The following is an 11,037-nucleotide window of genomic DNA, read 5'->3' as shown; positions in this document are numbered from 1 at the left end:
CCTGGCACCAGCTGTATCCCCCCTGATTGGATTCAACTCAATGCCAGAATGGCCAGTCGGCAAAATCATTCTTCCAGTCAGGGCAGGAAGCGTGACAAAACAAGTGGAATTTTGGGTATTGAAAGTCCCTTCCACTTACAACATAATCTTGAGAAGAACATGGCTCCATGCCATGAAATCAGTAGCATCATCCTACCATCAAGTAATGCGGTTCCCCAACGGAACTGGAGTAATTGAAGAGATCTTTGGAGACCAGATTATGTCCAAGCAATGCTTTGTCACGGCTAATGGCAGCCGCGCTGCCAAGGGATATGTTCATTCGGTGGAAGAACCTGAGAGTAATGAACTGTTCGCAGATGTCGGCAGAGCAGCTGATCAAAAAGCGGTGGAAGATTTGGTAGAGGTAAGAATAGATGAAAAGAACCCGGATAAGTTCTTTTTGCTTGGTTCGTCGTTGTCTAGCATTGAGAGATTAGAAGTCTTGGAATTCTTGACCTCTAACATTGAAGTGTTCGCCTGGACGCCCTACGACATGCCAGGCATTGATCAAAACTTCATCTGTCACCAACTCAATATCCACCCATCTGCCAGACCAATCATTCAGTGCACTCGCAGATCGGCACTCCACTACGTCGAGATAGTGGCAGAAAAGATGGGAAATTTGTTAGAGGTAGGAGCTATTAGAGAAGTGCACTATCCCAGATGGATTTCCAACACAGTCGTGGTACCAAAGAAGAATGGAAAATGGCGTGTCTGCGTCGACTACAAGACAGTCAACAAAGTATGCCCAAAGGACAGCTTCCCCCTACCACGGATAGATCAATTGGTAGACCTAACAGCGGGGCACAACCGGCTTAGCTTTCTGGATACATACAGAGGCTACCATCAGATTGCCATGTACGAACCAGACCAGGAGGTCACGTCCTTTACCACTCCAAGAGGACTGTATTGCTATACGGTCATGCCCTTTGGCCTAAAGAATGCAGGGACAACATTCTAGAGAATGGTCACCAAGATGTTTGAGCCGTTGTTAGGCAGAACAATGGAGGCTTACATCGACGACATGGTGGTCAAAAGCAAGGACGAGAACGACCATCTAAGGGACCTAGGTGAGATGTTCCAGATTTTGAAGAAACACAAGTTGCGCCTTAATGCATCTAAGTGCGCGTTCGGTGTAGGATCTGGCAAATTCTTGGGCTTCCTGGTGACCAACCGAGGTATAGAGGCAGACCCCTCCCAAATCAAACCTATTCAGGATCTAGAGAGGCCTAACTCAGTAAAAGAAGTACAGCATCTCACCGGCATGGCTGCTGCACTCAACTGATTAATTAGCCGGTCGTCAGACAGACTACGACCATTTTTTCAAGCATTAAAAACCAAGTTCGAGTGGGACGAAGAATGCGACCGCGCTCTGGAAAGCTTAAAAGAATACATGTCTTCTCCACCACTGGTCACCTCAATACCTGGAGAAGAACTCTTCCTATACCTGGCAGTCTCTCAGCATGCAATTAGCGCAGTGTTGGTTCGCGCGGAAGGAATCCAACATCTGCCCATTTATTATGTCAGCAAGACGTTGCTGGGTGCCGAAACAAGGTATTTGCCACTGGAAAAACTGGCATTGGCCTTGATGATGGCCTAAAAAAAGTTATCACACTACTTTTACGCCCACACTATAGTCGTCCTCACAGTTTTCCCATTAAAAGCTTTGTTTGAGAGGACAAACTTTTCTGGGCGAATCTTGAAGTGGGCAGTAGAGTTGGGACAATTCGACATCAAGTTCCAACCCAGAACCGCAATAAAGGCCCAAGCTTTGGCAGACTTTGTCGCAAAATTCAGCCCAGGAAGTTATCATATCTGCCCAGTCGACCTGACTGATACAACCAAACCAGGGATAGAAGTTGACGTTGGAATAGCGCAACCCCTGGTGCAAAATATTCAGTTAGACCCCAAGGCAGACCAGAATAAAGACAACAAGGAAGAAGTGAACCAAGCCACACCGAGCCAAGACTCACCAACAAATAAAGACTTGGCACAATCAGATAGCGAGGGGCAGACAGCAAGTATGGACCTTGAAGAAAACACCAGTAACATTTTTGACCCCACGACATCATCTGACCCCTCCACTTGCTGGAAGTTGTTCGTTGGTGAGATATGAAAGCTCTTTGTGGATGGAGCATCCAACCGGTATGGTGCAGGACTTGCATAGTCCTCATCTCACCAAACGGCCTGGTTGTGGAGCAAGCAATCAACCTTGGCTTCCCAGCATCAAACAACGAAGCGGAGTATGAAGTACTTCTTGCAGGACTCAAATCAGCATTCTACATGAAAGCCACCGAATTAATGGTCTACAGCGACTCACAGCTGGTGGTAAACCAAATTTCTGGTGAATATGAAGCAAAAGATGACAGAATGACCAAGTACCAAGAATTGGTCAGAACAGAGATCAAGAAATTTGAAGTAGTAAGGATAGAACAGATTGGCAGGGAGGAAAACAGTAGAGCAGACGAACTAGCAGGCTTTGCATCAATGGCAGATACATCCATCCCTTACCCACTACTAATTGACTACCTACCGAGACCAAGCATTGAAGACCCTGAAGTCGAAGAGATATGCTACGTCGAATTAGGCCCCTCATGGATGGATCCCATCATACTGTTCTTAAAAGATGGCGTCTTACCGGAAGACAAGAAAGAAGCCAACAAAATTAGAGCAAAATCACAGCGATTTTGGCTCTCCCCATCTATGGCATTGTACAAAAAGTCCTTCTCAGGACCTTATCTAAAGTGTGTCCATCCCAGTAAAGTAGAAGCATTCTTGTTCGAAATACATGAAGGGGTGTACAGAAGCCACCAAGGAGAAAGATCATTAGCTTACAGAGCCATTTCGCAAGGATACTGGTGGCCATACATGCAAGCAGACTTAGAGAAGTATGTGAAGAAGTGCAAGAAATGTCAAAAGTTCGCACATCAAATACATCAGCCGGCCAGAGAACTCCTACCATTGACCAGCCCATGGCCTTTTGCAATGTGGGGCTTGGACATAGTAGGACCACTTCCAACAGCGCCCGGAAACAAGAAGTTCTTTCTCGCAGCAACAGACTACTTCACAAAGTGGGTGAAAATAGAAGCATTGGCATCAATCAAGGAAAAAGATGTGAAGAAGTTCGTCTGGCAGAATATCATTACTCGATTCGGCATACCTAAAGCCCTAATATCAGACAACGGCACCCAGTTTGATGGCAAAATCTTTAGAAGCTTTTGTGAAGAATATAAGATAGAATTCTACAATTCTACACCAGCATATCCTCAAGCAAATGGCCAAGCAGAAGCATCAAACAAGGTCATCATGGATGGATTAAAGAAAAGGCTAGAGAAGGCAAAAGGCAAGTGGGCAGAGAAACTTTCTCATGTTTTATGGGCTTACCGCACCACACCTCGACGATCAACATGAGAAACACCATTCTCCTTAGCCTACGGCATGGAAGCAGTAATCCCACTGGAAGTTGGCCTTCCCACAATTAGAAGCGAAAATTTTGATCCAGACTTAAATGGAGAAACCATAGCATTGGAGCTCGACCTCGCCGAAAAAAGAAGAGAAAGAGCACTGGTTCACATTGCCTCATACCAACAAGAGTTATCCAGGAAATACAACAAAACAGTGCATCCAAGGCAATTCAAGATCGGAGATTGGGTGCTGCGCAAAGTGATGGGAAACACCTTAGTAGCAGGAGATGGCAAGTTAGGGCCTAATTGGGAAGGACCTTACAAAGTGGTCGGATTAGCTGGCAAAGGGGCATACCACCTGGAAGATGAGGACGGCAAAGTCATTCCTAGGCCATGGAATACTGCCAATCTCAAACTATTTTATTTTTAGTTTTTTTTATATATGTGTAATTTTCCTTTTTCTTAATAAAACAAAGTCGGTTCTTTTCAAGCATAGTTGTTTTTTGTAAAAGATTGTATTAAGAAGATAAGGACACCAAAAGCAAGGTTGGCTGGAAAAACCAATTTATAGGTTGGCTGGAAAAACCAACACCCCTCTTAAGCCCAGGATAAAGATCCAGGCTGTAGGACGTTTGGTCGGAATAACCAAACACTTTACTTTAGGTTGGCTGGAAAAACCAATCTAAAGGTTGGCTGGAAAAACCAACACCCCTCCTAAGCCCAGGATAAGGATCCCGGCTGCAAGACGTTTGGTCGGAATAACAAAACATTTTATTCTAACTTGGCAAGAATAACCAATTTAGTGGTTGGATGGATTAAACCAACTTTTCGTACTCTTTAGCCGAAGTAGGGACATCAGCTAAAGAGTGGTTGGTTGGATTAAACCAACTCTTAATACTCTTTAGCCGAAGTAAGGACATCGGCTAAAGAGTGTTTGGCTGGATTAAACTAACTCTTAGTACTCTTTAGCCGAAGTAAGAACATCGACTAAAGAGTGTTTGGCTAGATTAAACCAACTCTTAGTACTCTTTAGCCGAAGTAAGAACATCGGCTAAAGAGTGTTTGGCTAGTAAAAACCAACTTAGAAGTTGACTGGATTAAACCAACTCTTGGTACTCTTCAGCCGAAGTAAGTATATCGGCTAAAGAGTGGTTGGCTAGTAAGCCCAGTCAGATTGCTCAGCTAAGACCGGAATAAAGTATCTCGGCCACATATATTGTGTTTCAAGTTGCAGTTAGAAAGCAAGCACAGACAGGAATGCAAACCGAGATAACAGTTGGAGCAATAGAATTCATTGAAAAGTCATTACAGGTACAAGCATACAGATCAAACCGGAATAAGTGTTGAGCAGAAAAGATGATTTTCATTGATCAAATTCAATACAAGTACAAAGGAGGGGCCACAGCCCGGTTACAAGAGCAAAAAAAAAGAAAGAAAAAAAAAGATACAAAATCAGTTAAAAAGATCGTCTAGATTAGCATCCAGCTCAACTCTGAGTCCGGTCTCAGCAGGAAGTTCGGTTGTAGCCAAAACTCGGTTAGGCTCGGTTAAAACAAGCTCCTCTGGGTTCGGCTCAGCTGGAGACACGACTATAGCATCAGGCACTGGGGGATTGGAGATCGCTGGAATTGGAGGAGTAGGCTGGCGGCCGGGCTGGGAGTCGTCTTAAGAAGAAGATCCTTCATCTCCACCTTCTTCAAGAAATTACTTCTGAAGGTCGGCAACATACTCCGCCAGTGAGGCCGGAATGAAATACTGAGGAGCATTGTAGATTTCGGTTTCAGGCCCGTAACCGAGCTGCTCCATTGCACCTCTCCAGCCGCACTTGAAGAACAAATCCTTTGCTGCTTCACATTGTTTTGATATAAAGGGCTTCGCCCTCCTTGAAACCCCGGAGCTCGGCGTCTTCTGCCTTCTTCTTCAGCTCCGTTATCTCGGCGTCCTTCTTACCTTCGAGCTTGACTAGCTCGCGAAGGTACTTATCCTTCATCATAGGGCCTTCTGTTTGTCTGCATCGGCCGAGGTAACTAGTCCGGTCAGACGAGCTACCTCGGTCTCTAGCTCGGCCGTTTTTTGGTAGGACTCCTTCAGTTCGGTTGTTTTTGCTTCAATCTCTGCCATGGCTTGCCTTGCTGTGCTCCTGAGCTCCAACACCTTTTTATGCGCAATTTGGCCCTTTTGCACGGCCTGAAAAAGAAACTAATGTCAAAATCGAACAGAAAGTTGGTGATATTTAGAGAGACAAGAAGAACAACTTACCAGGATCATGGATTTCGTGGCCGAGCGGATGGCCTTTAGCTCAGTCAAGTTCTTGTGGTGCTCCATGTCAGCTGGGAGGCACACACTCTTGGCAAGGTTGAAAGCCATCAGATGGTCTTTTTCAGCGACAACTGAATCAGTGTCCTGAATATCACGGTTTTGGAAAGTCAGTTTGGGTGCCCACTTGGAAGAGCTGGCTCGGTCGGCATGTTCCGGTTGCGAGCTCGGTGGAGGGCTTGGTGGCAGAGTGGTTTCGTCTTCATCAATTAAGCGTTGTTCGGTCTGGGTAGTACGGGCGTGCTTAGTTCGGCGTGATGAAGAAGGTTGTTGTGATGGTAGGGCCACCATGGTTTCTTGTGTTTGGTTTGGTGGTGGTACCTCGGCCCTGTTTGTTTCGGTCAAGAGAGCCCTGACTCTATTTCTCTTGGCCATCTCTTCTTCAGCAGTCAGTGGGATTAAGTTAATTTGTGGCAAGATTGGGTCCGGTTCGGGGGCGTCCTCCAACAAAAAGTCAGTTACTCTGGCTTTTCGGCGGCCGCTGTATCTGTATGTCGGTTCGAAATTTAGAAGTTTGGCCCAACTTCTTTCTGGAAAACGTAGTGGGGTGCGGATAGTGTTCAGGTTGGGGTAACTGTATAAGGATTGAAGATGGGCTGAATCTGCATAAAGAAAACAAACTGTTAGTTCGGTTCAGGAGCAGGTAACCGAAATAAAGCAAAGCATGCAACCAAATCGAAGTAATTATACCAGGTTCTCCTTTATTCCAGTTTATACTTCGGCCAGGGATCTGGGCTTTGCTGGTCTTCAAAATTGCCAGACATCCAGAAAAAGTCATCATCATTCAAGTCTTTGTCCGGTGTGTCTTTTATTATTTTTTCTCGGCGGCGGCGTATTCTAAGATAGTAAACCCAGCCGTCTTCTTTCGACCCTATGGAGTACTGGTGGAAGATTTCGGCTAAGCCGAGGTTAATGCCAACTCGGCGGTTTAGCTCGGCTATGCCCTTATTATGCGGTATGAGTTGGTGGAAAGCTGGGTTGGGCATATTCTCGTTTGCCTAAGGAATTCACAAATTAAGGGTTGGACTGGAAATCTTAGTCCGGTTTCTATTATTGATAAAAGGGTAAAGGGTACAAAGCCCTGGTTTCCCCAAGGTATAACATCTTTTTTGGCCAAGGTTAGGTGGACATCGTCAGGGATGTTATAATCCCTTCAGAATTCGGCCATGCCACTTGGTGTTTCTACTAAAAACCTATATTTACCCATTTACTCCTAAGTTATGTATAAATTATGCTTGTTGCTAGCTCGGTCGGAAAATATTGCTGTGTAGCTCGGTTGAGCGATCAAAAGGAGTGCCTAGGCAACCTAAGTCTGCAAAGTGAAAAAACAGAAGTGTTAAGCACATATCTTTAGACCGTGCTAATAGTAAGAACAAGTTAAGTCCTATTTCGGCTTTGTGAAATGTTGCAGGTCCTATCTCGGTTTCAGCAAGGTGCTTGATAGCTCGGTTGGGGCAAGTGATTTGTTACACCGGTTGAAATTCTAGGGGTAGCTTTCTTAGTTCAATCTGCACTAAGAGTGCTGGTTTAGCCCCAAGATAGTTCGGTCGGAATTAAGGCCTTCAAAACACACTCTATGCAGACTTAGTTCGGTTTGTTATCTCAGCTAAGATAAATCAAAAGATGGTTTTTTGACTTGTTAAAACTATTGGTACAAGTGTTGGTTCGGTTGAATGGTCTGGCTAGACTTACACATAGCATAAACAGTATCCTAGTCTGGTTGCATTATGATTTTGGATCGAAAATAGTGTTCTACAGGGTATTACATGTATTCGAGTGTTCCATTGCTAAGTTTTTCCAGAAACATACAAATCAAGTAGAAAGAAAGAGTGTGTTTTGCAAAAACACACAAAACAAAATACAGTGGATTGAACAAATACGAAAACAAGAAAAGTAAAACAGATTTATAATGCTTTCCTGATGAAGATCGAACAGCCTAGAGGACGGGAGCACACGGCAGCAGCAAAACACGAGCTTCATAGTTGCAAGGTTAAAGGACAGTGGAGGTTAGAAGAGAGAGAGAAGAAGATGAGTGGTGATTCGAAATAACAAGGATTTGTTTTGTGTAGATGAAAGGACGAAAAGGGCGGGAACTGTTCAAAAAACACGAGGTATGAGGGCGGCGTGACAGCTGCCTTCAGCCAATAAGAGCATGCCACGTGTCCATGAAATAAGAAGTGTTTCAGTTGCTGTGATTGAAGAGACGTTTTGACCGGACAGGTACAACCCGGTGTGAATTTAGCTCGGCTGGAAAGGCTAAATGGGTTTTTTACCCGACTAGAAAGGCTAAATGATTTTAGCTTGGTTGGAATTCTGAAATTTTTTAGCTCGGCTGATAATAGGTAATCCCTATCATGCTACACAGATGGAATTAAGGGGCAATTGAGAGGGTAATTTATACTTATAAATTGGGCCGAGCTGGGTAATGGGCCGTTATGGGCCACGTTGCGAAGGACTGAGTAAAAAGGTCATGAAGTTACTCCGGCCCAAGAGAGGCCATGAAGTTACTCCGGCCCAAGAGAGGTGTAAAGTTACTCCGGCCTAAGTGAGGTATAAAGTTACTCCGGTCCGAAAGAATCTTGAGGTTACTCCGGTCTAAAGGAAGATTTGAACATAGCCCGGTTGCCGTACTCAAAGTTAGCCCGGTCTTGGCTTACCGAGGTTATCTCGGCTAGAACCTTGCTGTTTGATAACTCGGTCTGATCACACCATAGTTGGCGCTAAGAGAAACCTAGGTAAGAGCAATGAATGGAAGAGCCGAACTAAAGTTAGCTCGGTCTAGTCTGCGGCTTTGTATAAGCCATGCTTACCTCGGTCATAGTGGAATCCGACCATGGTAAAACCATCTCACTTGGTTTAAGCAGTGAGGAGGGTGTTGAAGGATAAACATTATCTTTCAGGAGTATGAATCCTAGGAGGACTCTACATGGAGGAGTAAGAGTCCTACTTGGATTGTGCCACACGGAACCTATAAAAGCTCACAAATATCACCTATAGGGAAGTAACACACAACTTTGATTCCTGAGTACACAGAGCTTTTGTCTACTTGTCTATTTTGCTGACTTAGGCATCGGAGGGGTTTCCGGCACACACCCGTCGGCTAGCTCACGTTTGTGTTTTCAGGGAGTAAAGCGACGACGTTTGGAGAAGTACAGACTTGATCAACAGGATTATACGAGAAGGTTTATTTCTTTCCCGTACATGCTGGTTGGTTTTTGTTTTCAAAAACATATATAAATGTAACAATACAGAGACATACAATCTCTACTATTACTCTGTTCATGGTTTTGGTGGTTTGAATTATTTTTATATTTTAAGAATCACAGATTGTAATATTTTATGTGGATGAAGCATGCTGTGATTGTAATATGTGGATGAGGCATGCAATGATTGTGATATTCTAAAGTTTCAAACTTTCTTTCTTTGGATGAGGCATGCGGTAATTGTAATACTTTTTTAAGTCATTAACTGTAATACTTTTTTTTTTTTTTTTTTGAGGAAGTTCACAAGTTGAACTATGTTAAAAATTTATAAAATTTCAAACCGCCAAACCGATCCGCATCCATCCGCCAAACCGCCAATCCGCTCAATCCATATCCGCCGGATTGGCGGACGGATGCGGATTGATTTTCTCCAATCCGCTAATCTGGCGGACGGATGGCGGATTGAAGGTTTCGTAGCCGCAACCGACCCGCGCCCACCTCTAGTTTGGGCGATTTTGACAATTTTAACAATATTTTACATAGGGTTGTTTTAGAAAATAGGTTAAAAACTAAATTTTTAACTTTTTTGAATTTTTTTTTTAAAAACATATAAAAAAAATAAAGAGATGATATGATTCAAAATAGGTAAAAATCAAAGAACTGACTTTTAACCTTTGGCCAAAAGTGACTACGGTTCACATTTTGATGATATTTTTTTTATATCTTTTTATTTTTTATAGACGTCTATACCATTTTGAATTGCACTATTCAAAATAAAAAATTAAAAAAATTACATTAAAGGAAAAAAAAATCTGTAATAATTTTTTGTTTTTTTATTTTTAAATTCTTTTACACTAGATATATGAAAAAAAATAAAAATATATATATACTAAACAAAGTTGCTTGTCTGATAAAATGTTGTTGTACTTGGTCCAAAGAGTGAGAAACCACGTGACGACGTCTTCTCTGCACTTGGCTAACCTGATCAGCCACATGGGTTGTTCTGTTCGGTGCTCCATGTTCTGTACCAGTAGAATAACTCTTAACAAAAACGGTAGTTGCCTTTAATGTTAAAAGAAGTAGAAAACAATGTTTCAAATGCATAAAAAATATGAGAAAATGTCTTGTAATTTAAATTTTGTGACTTAAAAGTGACTTAAATGGCCAAAACGACGTCGTTTTGGCCATTTTTATGTTGTTCTGTACTCAAAACGACGTCGTTTTGACTATTTGAGCCACTTTTGAACCACAAAATTTGAGTTACGTAACATTATCGAAAAATATGTTAAATTATATTATTATTATTATTTTATTTATTTATTCTAATGATAACCCAATAAGCTATCATTAGCATGCCCTTTATATTTGTGAAGGGTAAAAATATAAAGTTAAGCTTAGAGTAGACCAATCACTACAAGAAATCCAGATTTTAAAAATAAAAAATTTAGAAATAAAATATTTTTATCGTCAAAAGTGTTATTACTTTATTTTTGACGATAAAATTAGATATTTAGTGATGAATTACTAATCTTTTGTGATAAAAAGTTGTCTAAAAAACTAAAAAAAATTTAGACCTCATTATTTTGTCTGTAAAGTGCATTTATTAGCGGCGTTTTCAAAAATTTATCCCTAAAAGCTTATTTTTTGACTCTTTGAGATGACATTTTAATAACTATCCTTGCAATAAGTTAAATTAATTCATAAATATTTTTTCCAACAAAATTTATACTTCTAGAGACAAAAAAAAACTTATTCTTTAGAACCCTTATATGTTGTACTCAATGTAACCCAAAAAAATTCATCTAATACACTCATTTTCTACTCCATAGAATGACCGATTATTATACTGAGATCGTCGAAGAGTTTTCCCAATTTACCTAGGTCGAAAGTAACTTCGATTTTAGTTTTCTTGGAGATCAAAGGAGTGAGCATATCACCTCGCCATTTCCATGTAAAGATAATTTTACTATCCACAATATTAAATCTCACTTTTTTTTTTAAATAAAAAATTATAACATTTAACTCTATGTAGTTTTATCAAGTTATAATGTGACCCCTCTTTTAGATTGGTAATA

This window comes from Camellia sinensis, chromosome 2, assembly GCF_055761805.1.
Source record: "Camellia sinensis isolate YWXY chromosome 2, ASM5576180v1, whole genome shotgun sequence".
Classification (NCBI taxonomy): Eukaryota; Viridiplantae; Streptophyta; class Magnoliopsida; order Ericales; family Theaceae; genus Camellia; species Camellia sinensis.
Note: the sequence above shows the minus strand (reverse complement) of the source record.